Source organism: Gallus gallus, chromosome 4, assembly GCF_016699485.2.
Source record: "Gallus gallus isolate bGalGal1 chromosome 4, bGalGal1.mat.broiler.GRCg7b, whole genome shotgun sequence".
NCBI lineage: Eukaryota > Metazoa > Chordata > Aves > Galliformes > Phasianidae > Gallus > Gallus gallus.
The window spans coordinates 43,655,266-43,673,744 of record NC_052535.1 but is presented as its reverse complement, the minus strand read 5'-3'; the positions used below and the strand labels follow the sequence as shown (position 1 = coordinate 43,673,744).

The 18,479-nt window shown below is 35.2% G+C and overlaps 1 long non-coding RNA gene across 1 annotated transcript in view; it reads left to right on the top strand.

The window, feature by feature from the left end:
- LOC121110689 overlaps window positions 1–17,232 on the top strand; it is a 60,563-nt gene extending 43,331 nt beyond the window's left edge. The window contains exon 3 of the long non-coding RNA XR_005859875.2: window positions 10,022–17,232. This is a non-coding gene — a long non-coding RNA (uncharacterized LOC121110689). The remainder of the gene's footprint in view (window positions 1–10,021) is intronic.
- Window positions 17,233–18,479: the final 1,247 nt, after the last annotated feature.

The following is an 18,479-nucleotide window of genomic DNA, read 5'->3' as shown; positions in this document are numbered from 1 at the left end:
GATATTAGAAGAATGAATACTGAAGGTCATATATGTTCTTACAGAAACTAAGTGGAAAAAATACATCTTTCTGGGTATGTTGTATTTTTGCTTACATTGCTGGATTTCAGAAGTCATTAATTAGAATGATTAGGATGATTGCAAAGCGTTGACAACTCATATTAAAATCTGTTTTAATGCACATGAGAGCTGATTCATTTCAGTTTCTATACATGTAATTGTTTTGTGCTCTTTAGTATTGATTCAGTCCTTCAGCACAACATTTCTAGATGCAATGTTATCACCTTTATTGCAACTGGAAAGGCCAGTAACTTCTCAGATATGCAGCCCATGTTTCTCCTAGAAGGCAGAGGTTGTCTGTGATATGCTAAAAACTTTGGGCCATTTCATAGTGCTAACGGCTTCTAGTGTTGGGGAAAAATAGACAAGATACCGAAAATCAAACCAAAAACAAAACAGAAAGTATTGTTTTGTTTTTCTCAGGCACATGTGGTTGTGGAGCTCTTATTCTAGTCTGTAACAATAGCTCAGTTATTCAAATATTTGGTGTTTATTATCACTGAATGCCTTTTTTCTATTTTTTTTTCCTCTTTCTTACTGAAACATTATTTTCCTTATTGTACTTTTATAAATTCCACATGCCATCTCTATTTTTGTTTTTACTATTCCAGTGTTAGAAAGAAAAGGTAATTTCTGCAAATCTATTTGGCAGCCATCTCTTCACTACAAGCATGAGACTTGGAGACCCAGAGCAGTTGGAAGCTAGATAATGTGATTTAGGTAAAAAAAGGAAAACATGTACTGATTGAAATCTGTAGTAATTTCATGTATGTACTTCTCAGATGGTCTGTACTTCTCAAATTCTCGCTGTAATTCTTTCCAAAATATGCTAAATAAACACTACCTCTTAATGATCTAGGCATACTGGTTACAGCTGACTGCCATAATCTCATACACATAACTCTTACTGTGTGGCCTATGTAACAATTTTAAAGGTAACTGCTTTCTGTAACTAAACATATGGTGCAGCATCTGCGAACTAATCTACACTGTAAGCATCTGTCAAGTGAGGACTTCCGCACCTGCTCTAAAATCTTACTTTCTTTAACATGCCAAATTTTTTACAACAAATATTGATAGATCTTAATTTTGGTAAATCTTGAAAATAATGAAAACGTGGAGTTCTTTCTCCTGTGACATTCTTCACTGGGAGAAGGCAGAAAAAAGTACTATCAGCACTATATAATAAGACCGTTTATCCTTCTATCCAGAAGTTCTGTTCTGGAAATTAGTTAAATAGGGAGTTTTGAGGCCTGGTGAAGATGCAAGATAAACTTATCACATTCCTGATCAAAGCACTCTTTTATTACCTAGTGTAAATGGAACAGATTTTGCGTGGTGACGGAAGATAAGATCATTGTATGTAGACACTGACTTCCTAAAGAAATAGTTTGGATACTGGAATGCGGTTTTATACTTTTGAGAACCTCATAGCAGAGCTGACTTGACAGTTTTAAAAACCACTGACTGCCTTAGAAACCTATTTTAAAGGAGGTCAGAAATGCCAGATTTGAGCTCACTGGTAAATTCAGCTATTACACCCTGTAACTGCCTGCTTATACAAATGCAATGTATTCATCCTGCTGATATAAATTATTTACTAGAAAAGGTAGAAAGTATAAAGTATAACTTGGAGTTTCTCTACTGTGTGGCAATGAATAGAAATTCCTCGATTTATTATTTTTGTCAGTAGTTAAGTTTGATCTTCACTAAGGATGCTTTGCAGCCAATATTGCATTTTTAAAGTAGATCAGCACACATAAACAGTGTAAACTGAAAACTGTAGTAAGAAATTCTGTTTACAGTACAAAATGCTGCTAACAATTTCTGAATATATATTGTTTTACATCTTCATAGTTTTCTCATTTATTACAGCGAGAAACCTTGTGCTGGGTGGGAGAATAAGAGCAGAATGATTGATACCTCTGTTCTTTGATTTGAGATCATGAAACTGTTATGTTTTAGGTACAGCAATTAGCTGCTTCTGACATCTGCAACTTCCTGGCTCTTCACCAGAAGAAATTGTTTTCAGCTGAAATGCTCAGATGCACTGAACCTAATCTACCTTGAGACTTAGTTACGAACATCAGTAATGTAAATACCATTCAGCCACCAGCTGTAAGTGGGATGTGAAAAACATTGATACAGAAATCATTGAGGGAGAGCAAAAAAAACCACACACACATAGAAAAACAAACAAACAAACAAACATTTCAAAACCTGCTGGCCATCCATGAAATTTTCTTCCTGTTGTTCAGATGATGTGCACCTGTTTTGAGCTGAATGCTTAAGGACATACAAGCAGATTCTGTACTTAAGCTTGAAGGCATTCTGAAGAACTTTTCAAGGCTATAGGGATTGAAATAATTTTCTGCAGGTAGAAGATAGAAAAATATGGAAGTGCTTCTCTTACAGGAGTTGAATATTTCTTCCAGATAGCAGTACTCAGTTTTTAGAGGAACTCTACAGATTATCCTTTTTTTTCTTACTTGATTGTAATGTGGTCAAGAAATCAAGACTGGAGAGCAGCCTAAGTAGATAATAGATGACACTTGTATATTTCCAAATAAAAGAAAATAGGGAGAGAGCTCTATTTTATTTTAATTTTTTTGTCTCCAGAACAGAATATTAGTGAAGAGTATTTTCTCTGGGACTCTGCCAATTTCAATAAATTACCGTTTGAATTTAGCTGTTGCCTGGAGATATTTGATAACTCATGTTTCAACATTAAATAGTGATTAAAAAATCTAACCAAGAAAATAGTGTGGCATTATCCTACAGGAAATGCAATGTGTTGATCTTCTAACTGCTGCTTGAATGCATGGGCATTAATCTCTCATTTCTTTCAGAAGTGGGGATCCTTTTAACAGGATACTAAGTCTGACTCTCATTCTGTAGCTTATGTATAATATTCAAAAAATTAATATCACTTTACAGAACAATGCTGATCAGTACAAAGGCTCATTCACTGAATTTATTTACTGAGTCAAATCAGAGCTGAAAATGAAGTTTATGGCAAAATAAAACAATTCTATATTTAGAAAGTAGAAGTTGTCTCTTTTAATGAGATGATAAAATTTTAACAAGTTTATATCCCTTTAATTGTTTGTAGGATCTTAACAATGACTACTTACATTGTTGTCAGACTGAAAATTACTGAACTAGATAATTAGAAAAAGTAAGGTAAGAAACCATGAAAGGAAAAACTCTGCTCTGTCCAAAGGCTAAAGGTAGCTTTTTTCCCCATCCTATTGAATGACACTGATATTTTACTCGAAAGGCTTTTATTTTCTTCTAGAAGTTACGCATATGATATTCTTAACTACCTGAAATAACCTCATCACTAAATAGAATTGACACTTTCCTTCCAGGTTCACAAAGCTTGACGCAACACTTCAGTTGTATTCAAAAATTATCATGAAATCATTTTAAAGTATTTTGTTTTGTAGATGGTTTTCTAAGTTGCCCTGGCTGATTGCATAAAGGTGGTGTCTGGAATTCCCACTAGAAGCTACCCTCTATTAACAGAGATGAAAAACAGTCTGAAATGTTATGCTTTCTTTCTCCCTGGTACAGTTCAAACAATAGATAGTACTGTATGAAACACATAAAAGATTGTTATGGAAAAATAAGTACGTATGCTCTGCCAAACAAATCACAGCGGGCACTTCAAGCAAATTTAACAAGTAGGTGGAATAAATATGGTGCCATATCATAAATATTTGATGACACCACAGGCCCCTACATACTACTTCATGAATTTTTAAATGTGTGCAATTTTCCACTCCAATAATTTAAAATGAAAAATGTTTTACCTTTAGAGGAAATTAGTTAAAGCGCTGAAAAAATGTTGTAAGAATAATAAATATAAAAAGATTTATTTGAATATAAAACCAATTTACACAACATTGTTAAGTGTTTTAAGTAGAAAAGCATGTATGCAATTAAGAAGTGCAAACTTCCTTGACTCGATCAGGACTTCTTGAATTGCATTGATGTTTTAGGAAATGCTTCCCACTGATAACAAAATGTATTTACGTAGGAGTTCTGAAAATACTGAAAATACAGAGGTCCTGAAAATACAAAGCACATCGAGACTTTCACTGAATGAATATAAAACGGAATTCAGTGAAAAGCAAGTTGAAATGGCTGGCTGGTGCCTCCATTATTGTGTAAGAGTTTTATGTACTTCCAACTTCAAGTACTTATGTTGGAAACAGATTGTGATGGGCCTATATAAAAAGTTTATTCTCCTTGGTGGAAGTAATTTTTTTATAACTTAAGAAGTGGAGAGACAGTAATCACTTTCCATTTACTAATGTAATAAATTTTTATAAGAAATTGATTAGATATTATATTGCAGATTTGATTTTTCTGTTTAAGAGAAAGTAAGGATTTTCTTAAGACAGTGAGAATCTTACATCTCAGAGCTGATAAACAGAACCTGAGAGAGTTTGTAGTCTCTGTGAAATTATAGACAGTGGGGGTCATGGAAGCAATCAGTACTGGCTGGCTGTGTAAACAATTATTTCAGTATGTCAGACCTGAATGTTTAAGTAGAGTTCAAATGAGAATAAATAGTTAGTTACATCACCATATGAGAAAACACAGAAGAACCTGAAAGTGTAAAGTAGTTCAGGATGGAAGGAGTGCTTTGAGGCCCTCAAGTCCAACCTCCCTTCTGTCTGTTGGTAACAGGCTCTAGAAATTAAGGAAATTTTGAAAGAATTTTGCTGAATTAAGGTATGTTGATTGCAGGAAAAGTCTAGTTCTTCTAGTAAAGACATTTTTTTTAATGTTCAGTGTAAAAACAAAACAAAACAAACAAAAACCCCCAAACCAGTGAAAGAACGCAGAGGAGCATGTACGTGGTTGAGTGAGTGAACTAGAAACTCACTTGATCATTTTGAAAGGGTAGAAAACAATTAACTCATTTAACAATTAACTCACTGTTTGGCAGTACCAGACCCTGAGGTGCTGTAGTTTTCAAAGTATGAAATGGGGAGATGGTCAGAGGCCATTACTAGTGGTAGCATGCCAAAAGGTCCACAGTGGGTGGTGGAGGTATAGCCTCATGGTGAGAAGAGTGACATTACAAACAGTGATTGGGAAAGTATTAGGGATTATTGCAGAGTTTGCGATATTACTACCTGGTCATGTTCACCTTCAGGTGATGTCTAGACTATGTGCGGACAACTCAGGGGCAGAGAGTAAGATGTCATACAAACTAAGTAGCACATAAAAGCTTCCAAATCATACTTTAAAATCTTGTCCTAGTGGAATTTATTGTTTAGATTTTTATTGAATGATAATTTTCCTGCTCTGCGGTAGAACTAATAATTAAAAGTTTGACATAGAGTTGAATAAATATTTTACACCTGTCAACTAATGCAATGCAAGAATCGAGAAACAGCTCTGAAGTTTGTCTTAGCACATACTATTCCATTAAAGCACTAAATTATGATATTATTCACGAGCTTTCATTTTCTGCCCATTGTAAACTACTTTTTTTCCTACAAGTCCATATACTTCCAGCTCGTGATTTCTGGCATGTGAAGGTGAGATGTACTGACTATATGTCAAGTGTGACATATAGTTAGCCGATGATAGTGACTATTGACTCACTTAAAAATATTTCCAGTATATGATCACATCAAGAGAAATCTGTAGATTTCTTTATTGTTTTATTTTGTCAAGAACATATAGAATTTGGATTTTTTTGATATCCTTTTGGAAAATGTGAAAATGTTGTTCAAGTTGGTGTTATCTTTCTAAATTTTTTAATAAAAAAAATTGACGATTTCCTTTTAAAAATTACATTTTTAAGAAATGTAAATTACACTGCATGTGTGTATATATAAATATAAATAACTATATTCCTATCTATTCTCCACTATTATGTTAGCAAACAGCTTAAATCTATTTGCAGGTAAATGATGAATGAGTAGGCATCTTTTTGCAAAGGAGTTAGTGTATCTTGCATAAGAAGCTTATATATTACTGCTACAAATGTTTAAAAGTTGAGAAAAAAATAAGAAAGCAAGAAGTCTTCTCAATATCTAGAGAAGGATTAGGACATAAAGTATACTAATATTTTACTTTTATTCATAGCTTCAATTGCGTTTCTACTTTTATTATAAGATTGGTGAACAAATGAACAGTAGCCATTAAAAAATCAAATTAATTAAAAGTTAAATATAATTTGTACCTTAAATTGTGTCCAACACTGACTGTTCTACTATAGCACAGAAAATAAGTACTTCTCAAGCATTTTGTCTATGCTGGTTTTTAAATACTACGTTTTTTGATACCTGCATTCTTAACCTATTTCAGGTATCTTTTGTGTTATGTCCTCTATGATGTCAAATCTGCTGCTATAAGTTCTCTGATTTCAGTTTTTACAAAAAAAAAAAAATTAAGTTTTTGAGTTCAATATAGCATCTGGCAACTGTTGAGCATTTGAAAACATGAACAGAACGTTTTTGACCTTCCTATGAAAACAGCAAAATACCATCTGCAGAGAGCAAAAATATTTATTCTTTCATCCCTAGCAACAGGTTTCATCAGGACATATGGGTTGCTAACAGCCCTTAAAGCTGTGAAAGAGAAAGTATTTGAAGGTTTTTTAAGTTTGGGAATTTGATGAACAGATTAATGTTTGTTTGTTACTTTCAATGAATACAATCTTGGCTTGCTGTTTTATCTGATTACAGTATAAATCAGATGGTAGGCATGGCAATCTTTGCTTTCTTTTATTTTTATATTGTTTTCTTACTATTATTTATTGGCAGAATTACTGATAATCAAAGTCAATAGATGGTCACTCTTAGTCTGTGATTCTTTTCATATAACCCACATTAACATAAAATATCCAGAGATAGATTATAATATAATATACGACCTGTAATGGGCAGTAACTAACCCACGTGAAAGAAATCAATAATACAGTTGCCTTGCTTCCTTCATGCTTTTTAAAAGTGATTCAGTTGAAAAAGATTCAAATGTTTTCAAGCATGTATGCCCGGTAGTGGATGGCAAGGGGCAGCGTTTCTACTCTGATACTTTCCTTTGCTTTCCCAATGCCCTGCTGGAGCTAGCTGTCTCGATCCAATTTATTGGAGGGAGAGGAGGTTCTTTGAAATATGCATACCCGACGTGAGAAACAACGGTTTAAATGTTGGTCCGACCAGTGTATTACAAATCTCAATCAATCAGAGAGATAGGGAAGGGGAGGCCGGCGACTATTACGAATCAGGGTGATGGGGAGGGGAAAGCGGGCGATAGGAAAGATAGGAAAGAAGCAAGAATTGCGTAAAGCGGGGATAATCACGACCAGGATCCAGCAGCGTCCCGTTGCACGACGTTCCGACGCAAAAGCGCAGGGGAGAGCAGCAGCAGCGTGGCCGGTCTTAAGCAGCAAGCAGGTACCAGGAAGGAGCGGCAGGGTAAGTCCAGGAGGAAGCAGCAGGTCTCAGGTAGCAGGCACAGGAGAGAGTCCGTCAGCATGCCGGCATCAGCTCGCGAGGCTTCTGATGTCAGACACCTCTTCTTCAGCATGCAGGCATCGCGTCATGAGGAATCTGTTGTCAGAAAACCTGTCCTCTTGGTTGTTGGTCCCCTTTTTATCCTTCTTCCTCTGCCAACGTGGCGTTCTGGGGCGCTTGGGTAAGAGCCATGTGCAGTACCCCCTGCGATGGCTATCTCCCTCGAGATAAGCCCACACAAAAGACTGCTTCCCGGTCATTAAGCTGCGATTTATCTCTCCTTACCCCTGGCTTGCAAAACCTTCAGACAAAAGATTTTGCCAGCTGTGACCAGGACTTGCCTGGACTTGTTCGTCTGTGTCCTCAGCGAGCTTTGAGGCAATGGTGCAAAACAATGATCTCTTACACTAGGTTTAGTAGCTAATTTAGTTCCTGCCATCCTTACTCACACTGTTCACTTGACAGAATTTTACACCTTACTATTTTTGGAGTGGTCCTGTTAGAAATCTACCATATTCTTTCTTCCTAGACTTCTTAGGGCAGATTATGACAATATCCTGAGTCTCTGTCCTGGTTTCAGCTGGGAAAGAATTGGTTTTACTTTCATAGTGTATGGTATGACGCTATGTTTTGACTTGAGAAGAAAAATGTTGATAACAGACGAAGGTTCTAGTTGCTCGTGAGCAGTGCTATACAGAGACAAGCATAGCTGACTTAAGCTGACCAAAAGGATATTCCATACTATGTGACATCGTGCACAAAACGAAACAAAACAAAAAATTCAAATAACCATATTAACAGGTGCTTTTATTAGAATATGCATGTTTTCTTTTCCCTGAATAGGCCATAACCTTCAGCCCACTGAAGCTGACAGTTCCTAGAGTCTTTGGCTCTGAAGTGCAAGTGAAAAAAGGAACGTCTTTTTATTTTTTTTTTAAGTGAAATCTCTTTCTCCTGGTGCCACCCAAATTAAAGGCATCTCTACATTTGAGTGGTTTACTGTAGGGAAAATGCTGTCTTAAAATAAATTAGCTCCACGGCTTTGGTGTTTGTTATTTTTAAGACTCCTTCTCCAGCAGTGCTTACAAGGGTTTCGACAATAACAACTGACTGGAGAGGTTGTTTACAGGAATATTAATAAGGAAAAAAAAATGGACATGAAATTTCATATTTTTAAAATTTACTAATTATAAGCATACAGAAACAAATGTTAGGCTTTCTTATTTGAAAATTAAAATTAAATTGCTGTGACACATCAAAGTTAAACCTTGCAGCTGGCAGCCAAAAGGCTCTGTCAGTAAGATGTTTAATTATTTTTTTCCTTCATCTTGGATTACTTTGTCCAGTACAGTCACTCCAGTGGTGTTCTCCTGTGTTTTACTGAAGTGTTCCCAAGACCTAAATGAAGTCTTTCTAAGGGCCTAACTTCAGAAGGACTTCCATTTGATCTAACTTTCAATTGTAAAAACATGAGGGAAAAAAATGCCTGGTCTATAAATATATTTGAAAAAAAATATGCCAACTAAATCTTAGCTGACAACGGTTTATGTTTATTTCATTTACTCTGGTGTCAACAAGTTAATTGTTAAAGTTTTATAAGCACATTCATTTACTTGTACAGAAGTACGTCTTTTTGCTGTGTTTGTCAGAAAACTAAGTGGAACTTATAGTGCACAAAATCATATATTCTGACAGCATTTCTAACTTTCTTACTGAGATATGTACAGCCTTATGTCCTAGTGAACAGGCTAAGATGTATTTCTTGCTGTAGTCCCTTAGTTTAAAACCACGTGTGCTGGTTCTCCTGTTAAGAGACGTGGGTTAAGTCTTCCGTGAAGAAGCTATCATTGTCCTTTAACTGCTGCTTCTGCAGCAGAGGTTGAGAATTTTTCTGTACATTGAGGTTGGATGTGGGTTGGCAAAATTCCCAGCGATTCCTCTTCTTGCTGAACAGGAATGTTTATACAAGCAAATTAAATGATACTCAAAAATATGTACTGCACTATAGCAGTCCTCTCACAGACTGACATACTATGTGCAAAATTCCAATTGTTACTCTTGTCATAGCTGGAAAAATAACTAAAAATCAAAGTCAATCAAGGATAAAGATTCACAAAATGCAACATAGTCTATACTTACAGTACTATATATTCTCCATTTCTTTATTGCCCTCCGTATTTATCATCAAAGTTCATTTTTTGGACACACACCGTTGTCCTCCACATGTATTCTTCTGTCATGTTTGAATGCTTCTATTTATTTTCAGAGTACTGGATGGAGAAGTTCAGAAATTTGTTTTAGAAAATCCAAGTACCTACAGATGTACAGGCCACTTTCTACCAGTCAGTAGCGTCCTATGTACTTTGACAGAGAAACTGCAATACTGATGGTTTCTTCATCTACATACAGTAATACATGTGAAGTCACTTTTACAAGTTGTTAACAAATTTTATGCTTTGTTCTCTCTTTGTTCACAGCAACATGGTGCGTCCACTTTGCTGTCCCTGGCATGTGTTACACAGAGTCACAGAATCATAGAATGCTGTTGTTTGTTATCTTTGTTATCCCCAGCGCAGTTTTGGCTCATCTTCTGCGGCTGTAATCTGTAATTTTGACTAATGACTGACCACTAGTAAGTAGCACGGTTCAGTTTATAACCTTTGGGTCTTGGTTAGCAATCTATGATCGTACATAGAGGGCTCCCGCTATTATCCCACATCTGTATTCACCTACATTGTGCTTTATGCTGCAGTCAAATGTAGTTCATTCTGCGCATGATGAATAGTTGCAATCACTTGTCATGTCCTACAAAACTTGTGTATAAAAGGAGATGTTACAGCATATACTGGTACTAAGCTAAAGACAAGCTAAAACAAATTTGGCAGTAATCACTAGTGCGTTGGCTGCTGTTACAAGCTAAATCAGTTTCAGACTGTTGAAGACAAGCCTAGACAACATCTGATACATCCTGAGGCCCACAGAGCTCAATAACGGGCTGGTACCAGGTATAAGCAGTGTTTATTGGAATACAGGGTTGCAAACCCCTTTCATGTAATTATTTCTGAAGCATATGTGCCTGTAAAAGAGGAAAATAGAAAGTGTTTTGTTATTGTTCTTGCTTTCTGTGATCTTGTCTTATCTTGTGCTATTAAGCCCACTTAATAACATGGTTTGTAATAAAAATCTTCATGTCAAGAACTGACATCTCTTATTTCTTCTTGCTTTAGTTGAAATCTAAGTGAACTGTTGTGGTGTCAGCAATCTCAGTGTTTATTTACGTTGCTGACTAACTGTTACAAAAAGCTAATTGCTGTTGCAGCTATTAGAAACTCATTTTGGCATTGTTCGGATAAATTAGCAAGTGGTTATAGCTGTCTCTGTGAATTTACATTTGCATTTGCATTTAATCCCACAGATTTACAGGATCTTGTGAGCAACAGTTTGAGAATAATACTTTAGGCTTTTTTTTTTCTTAAATAGTGGAAGCTGATTTTACTTCCCCTATGTCAAGATCATCAGCTGTACAACTTTCACAACTGACATCAGAGCAATCTTCTATTGATCATGTTTTCTCCTCTGACTCTCAGACACAGTGTGGCCTTCTGTTTATGTAACTGCAACTAATCTGCTGTGAAAGGGTTGTAGAAGACCAGGTGAATAAATGGGGAATAACAGCTGTGTGGGAACTGGTTGCCTAGGAGTAGAAAAGAGAACACTATTGCTTCTATCTTGCTTCTATCTAATATGGATAAACTTGATCGATAACTTTAAAGTGCATATATTATAATTGTTCTCATCTAGTGTTTACGGGTAGTAAACAAGTATTTTATATGTAGCAAGGTATGTGTTTTTAGTCTGTCTTCATAAAGCAGAGAGATTACAGGGAATATAAAACAGAGTGGATCCTTTCTTGTCCTCATGTTTGCATCCATACAGAAACAAAGCAAGGAGAATATAATAGCAACTTTGGCATAGATTTCAAGCCTGAATTCATGCTATACTCAGTGTGAGCCATTTGTTGTGGTATATGGAAATAATCATTTGAGAAAACAGTGTTGTTAGGCCTTCATTAATACATTTTCATTTGGGGCTAACCGTATATGAATCACTACATCTATATAGTAGCTTTAAAGGCTTGCTATGAACTGAAAGTAGCACAGTATATAATCAGACACTTTGGGGATTATTTCTTTTACTTAAAAGTTTCAGAACAAGGAAGTAGACTCTATTTTAAGATGATGATAGAGGACACAGCAACAAACAAACAGGTTATCACAAGGATGTGGCTGGTTTTGTGCATCTAAACCAGCCTGACTGTATCTTCTCAGTCACAGAGTTGTATTAAGACAGAGCAGCTAGACAGACTTGATTGTGAAAGGAGTTCCAGCTATCAAGGAAATGCTCACATGGGAATGTTTGGCTTTTTTTCCTATTCAGGTGGCTCAAATAGCTCTACAGTGTGGATTCACATTGCACTGGTTCCTTCTGAGAAGGAGCATTTTAACTTCTGGTCAATATTATAGACAAGAGAAAGCATTCCTGTTTTATCTTCATCCAGAAACATTTAATAACTATTTTTAGACTGCTATTCTATTAACCCTATATTGCTATGAAAGCTCATGCTGGCAACAGTTTCCTACAGAGTATTCACCTTCATGTAGGATGCTTTATTTTAAGATTTCTAGGAGGCATTTTTCAAGTTGTCTCATCATATAAGAATTTATGTACTAACAAGCAGATAATGTTTTTATTTAGGATATCATGAACCTAATACATTAGGGAAAAATAAGTAGGGACTTCAAAAAATGTGGCTTTTAAAGAAAAGGATAATACATGCAATCATAGAATGGCTTGGGTTGGAAGGGACCTTTAAGATCATCTAGTTCCAACCCCACTGCTATAGGCAGGGGCAGCTCCCACCAGACCAGATTGCTTAAAGCCCCATCCAGTCTGCATTTAAGGATTTGAACAGTGTTTTTGAGAAAATTTTGTAGTAACTTATGCACCATTTGATATCTAATACTCTTAAAGTATGGATTTAATGCAAAACAAGTATGTAAAGATGTATACATTCTTGGAAAACAGAATCTCAGTTAAGTACTAAGGAGTAAGGGAAAGATTACGTGTTTCACAGGGTCATACAACTGATTGCTGTGTGATGCCTTCTTCAGATGAGGGAGCTCCCTTCCCTCCAAAGCAGGAGCAATATTGTTGGACTTTGCAGTTTTGAAAAGTACTAGTAATAGGAAAAGTGGATCATCTTTAGGAAACCCTGAGACACAAGGATATAAAACAGGAATTTCAAAAAGTGGGTTTTATATGAATATTGTGATTAAAAGAATTAGTGTTACAAAATTTTTGTTGTTTAGGAAAGCGGGCAGAGATGTGTTTTATTTTTTATTTCTCTTTTATTGTATGCTTGCACTGCAAAATACAGTTACAAAGACATGCTCACCTGACTGAACGGGAGTTATCTGAAAAATTTATGTATGTATATACATAAAGACTGTCAAAGAGATTTCTATGAAATAATTTTTGTGTGACCTGAATGAATCAAAGTAGTATGTTGTCAGTCTCACCTGCTGTCAAAGTGATGTAAGCTTAAAAACTTGACAGGGTGGTTTCTGTGGCAAAGCACAACCCAACATGGTTGCTGTTTAGGGCAGATTAAATTAAAAAATCAGTATATAACTACTTTCCAGAAGAAAGAGCATGGACCACAAAATATGGATGTAGAATGTGGCACAGGGTGGACAGAGCACAATGGGCACAGGATGGTGGAGAGAGGAAGTTTTTAGGAGAAAAGTAAATGATGGTGGGCACTGTTGTATAGCAGAACTGCCTCAGGTTGGGGAAGCCAGAGGGGGGTCTGGAAAGTGAATGCAATGATAGTTGAAGAAGAACGTGGAGTTAGCTCTGAGAAGGAGCATCCAGAGTAGTTTAAACAACAATCATGAATTTGAATTGATTTTATTTATTATCACAGTGAAAGAACTTTGCCTCAGCTTTTTTGTGTTCTATGTATGCTCTGTGTATTTTCACACAGAATTACTTTGACGCTGGGATCACTAGGAGAGACAGTGAATACAAAGAATGAAACAGCAAAAAGTCAGAATATAGTCAAGGCTCAGCCATTCAAAATCCAAGAGGAAATTTAGAAGCCAACACACTAAACATTATCAATCTTAAGTCTGTACCCAAAGCAGAAGAAGATGCCTCTGGGTTTCCCTAGTCATAACAAGAGAGTATTTGCGTTCCTTATAGGCTCTGCTGTACCAATGCCTTTGCTGATCTTCATTTGAGGTGACAAGCATCAATGTTACTTCAGGTCACTGTAGTTTAGATTTTGTGGATCTTTGAAAATCTGAGTCTCAACTCAGGCAACAGTGTTTGACGTATGTTCATCCCTAATGAAATCAAAACTGAGTTGACCTGATACGGGCTGACTCTAAATGAATCAGAAGCATATGAGTTTGGAGCAAGACCTAATTATTTTCATAAAAATAATTCCCACTTGTAATCTCACTTGTAGTGCTTGTGTGAATTTTCATGGCGATGAAACGTAATGAAACAGTAAGTATTTTGAGGTGGACTTTTCTGATAATTAATGAGTTAATGTTGGTTCTAGTGATATATATAGTTCATCAAATTACTAAGAACAGCTTTTAATACTAGCTGTAAATTGCTTAAAATGCTCCTTGGACTTCAAAGACCCTGGATACATTTTGGCATCAATCTGAAAGAATCTGTTTATGAACATTAAGTAGATCCATTCTATTTTAAAAACGCGACTGTCACTAAATAGATGAATGACTGATGTGCTTTCATTCTCCAGCAATTAATTTAAATATCTAATCCCTAAACACAGGCAGTAAAAGCAAGAAAGAAACCTTTATTGTACCATGGGAAAAGAAAAGGGAATAAATCCATGCTTTCTGAATGTATAATCAGAGCAACAACAAAAAGAAACCCAACAACCTTTTGAGGTGACAGATATTCTAAAACTTTCTGCATTTTTTGCACTATTGTAATTAGCTGTTACACTGTGTCTCTTTGTAGAGAATTTACTCTCTTTTTACATGTAGGGGTTTGCAATAAACTAGAAGACATAACATCCCAGATGTCCTATTTTGCCTATTTTTTTAATCAAGAGTGCAACATTTTCAAGAGTTGCATTACCATTATTCAGATTGTACGAATAAAGTTGTCTGCTTTTCTTTCTCACAAGATAGTACCCCTGAAAAATCAAACAAATTTTCTCAAGTAGTGAATTAAAAAAGAACTTAGCTAGTTTAGAAAACTAACTCCAATTATTAATACTTCTTGACAGAAGATTTGCCATAGGATGGGTTCATATTGGTTTAAGTTCATCTGCAATGAACTCATTCAAACTGAAGATGAATTCACAACGTTAGCAGTAACTTTAGAATGAACTACCATGCTAATGTACAAAGGTAAGATAAGCCAGCCAATTAACTGCATTTCTAGTGAGAAGTGGTAGGAAAATTTTCTTCATAGCTATTATATTTGTCCAGCTTTCAATATGTTAATGCTTTCATGTGGTGGTGAGTTTAAATTTTAGACAAAGTTTACTCAAATGTTTTTTTCTCACCCTTTCCTTGCTGTGTGTTAAGTTATATTTTAATATTTCAAATATTATATATTCTCCAGAGATTTAAAATTAAAATATAAATTATTGGAGTCCTGATGTTTTAGTGGCCTACATATGTAGCTAGGATCCTCAATTCCTGAAGGATTGGGCTGAAGTTTGCCTTCTTTCTAATATTCTCTGTAATATTTGTAACAATATGAAATATACATGCATTTCTTTATCGCATGGGTTGTTTTTGTTAATGACAAGGGAATAACCAGTTACTAAAATAAGTACCATAATGGAAAAAGTCATATACAGATCTTGGTCATTTAGTAGAGACAGATAAGCAACATAAAATTTGAATACGAAGGGACTCCGAAAAATGATTCATTGGAGGCATTTCCAGATCCCTTGCTTAGGTTGGAGAAAAGGTCAGAAACCTTTCCCAAATAAGTGCTCTATGAAGAAATAGCCACTGCTTCTAGCAAGGTTATTTTCAGCCTAATTAACCTAACTAAGCAAAGTGCTAAAGCAAAGTGGGATCTACAGTGGTTGGAAGAAGATAAAAGTTGAGGAGGAAGTGTTAAAAAATAAAAACAACAACAAAAAACAACAGTGAGTCACTGTTCAGTGTGACTAGAGATGTATACTCATCTGTATCATCTGTGCTATGCAGGTCTATGGTGGCAAATGGGGGTACTCATTCACTCCTCAGTAGCAGAATTACCATATCAACATAGAAACCTGCCCACATGATTAATGCTTCCTTCACGCATATGTTGATACTGCTCCATCTCCTTACCTAGCAGCCACAGAATACCTTCTGATATGAGGTGATGAAAATCTGTCATCTGAAAAAATGAAATTATAGTAAATACAAGATTCCATTAAACTGAGTTGTAGCCTGCATTAACTACAGTTATAATATTCAACCCCTGCAAATCTGATTTTTCTCGTTCTGTGAGTATTTTTGTATGGAGTAATGTTTGATCTCCTGAAGTTATCCATTGTCAATGAGATAAGACTAGAGGATCTGCGGATGTCCCTTCCAGATTCAACTGCTATGTGTTACAAAAATATTGATATATGCCATAATGAACATGAAAATTTGAGGTTTTCAAAATTATGACTTGGAGTATATCTATATATATGGATATGTATGTATTGGTATATACATATCCAATATATGTATATATTTATATTTATTTACTTAGTTCTTCATATTTATGAAAAAAAAGGTCATGAAAATGATGTCACAATGGTGTCCTTGATGCTTTCAAGGATTCTGATAACTAGAACAAACTAGATCCAGTTTCACATTATCAAAATAACCTATCTGATTCAAAATCTAAATTCACAGATATACTGTTAAAATACTTCATATTCAGGAGTATATTTCATTGGTTTATATCTTCATTGCTTTTTTGACAAAATTAAAAAAGATGTATACCATGAAATGCTCTATCTGTGGAAGTACAAGTATTTAGTTGCTCTTTCATTTTGAGAGGCATCTCATCATTCTGGTTTCTCACAGAAGACAAAACAATTAAAATGAATAAAAATCAGATATTTGTAAGATCTGTTCTCTCTCTAGTGAAAAGGACAAAGTTTTTTGTAGTTTGTTGGGAAGTTTTGTTTGTAATAGGGTAGAGAAAAATTAAAGTAACACAAGCAAAAGCATTTGCAGTTACAAAGCATGATAGCTTTCTGGAGAACAAGCTAATGAGGACAGTATTAGAGTTTTCACTTTTTCTGAAGTGTGGCCAATATTCCAGTAATTCTGTTGATCCCCATCATAATAGTGTTTAACCTCATTGCCCTATTTCCTGTGGTTAAACTTGAATGCAAAAGATGTTGAAGAAAAAAAAACGTGCCACTTCTGTGATATGTAATTTTTTTTAACAGCTGCAGTGAATGTTACTGTAAAAGTTCAAAGACAGGATAAAACTGCAATTCTGAAACTGATGTGTCAATCTACTTTACATGTATATATACTGTATAGATGTTTGGTTTCTGCAGTATTATTTTCACTTTCTTTTGTCTATCAGTACTCTGATCTTTACTGTGTTCAAGAAAATAAGCTGCTTTCTGTTTCACAAGTGAATCATTTATTGGTTTCTTAAAGCTGTGATTTCCAGCTTCTGGCTCCCAGCAGTGAGTCACATCTTTCTGTTCTTCAAAGACTCATTATCAGCTTTCAGCTCTCTCAACAAAATTATCTGCTGTATTTCAAATGACCTGTCAACAGAACTCATACTTTCTTAAAACACTGTATTACTTCCACCTGGGACTGCAGGAGTGGTATAACTTTGTGTTAGAGATACTGAGAGGATTTTTTTTTTTTTTTTTTTTTTTTTTTTACTAACTCTGTTGCTAAAATACACATTTTTTGGCCTAAAACGCTACGGTCTTCCAAAATTGTTGAAATCCACAGAAATATCAAGTGCTATGCCTTGGTACTCAATATGAGACTATAATGAGATTTTGTCCCAACTAGTCAATGTTAGGAATGCAGTATCTGTTCTACAGAAAATAGAACAACCCCCTGTTTGCACTGCAGACAGCAGTTCAACCAAATATCCTAGTCTGCTTATAATTGAAATGGTTAATGTTAACCATTGATTTGGTTAAATGGAAAACCAGTGTCTTCATAATACACTGGGCAATAATTGCTTTCAGTTTATAATATATCTGAAGCAATACATTTAATAATTGCTTTCAGTTTATAATATATCTGAAGCAATACATTTATCCTTTCAGGATTCTTCTTTTTTTTTTTCTTTTTTTAAGCTTTTTTGTCTTTCCCTTTTTCACCTAATAAGATGTTGTTGGTTTTTTTTATTTATTTAATATAAGCCCTGAAAATTAAAGATACTTGTATTTTCTTGTGCATAGCCTGTGGGTTGTCTAGAGAAATAAGCATGCTGGCTAATTCAGCACCTGTGGTTAATACAGGGTGTAGTTTACCCCTGAATCCATCTTACCCAATAACTTACCAGGTCTTTTTGCTCAGTACTCTGCCTCATTCACTTCCAGAATCAAAATGCTATTCCCAGACTCTGAAGTTTCTTGTATTGATAGCTATGTTTGCAGATTTAAAGAAAATGTACGGTTGATGTATTGTTAATGTATGAAAATACAGTACTTACTGTGCTGCAATAAACTTAATACAAGATTAGAAAAAATATTCTTTTTAGTAAAGATGATAGAATTAAAGCATGATGCTAAATTAATGTAAAATCAGTGAAGATTTGCGCCACAAGCTTTGCATAGTATTCCTATAGACTATACTGAAGTCTCTTCTTCTTTCATTTATTTGTCTGGTTAGTATGAGAAAAGAT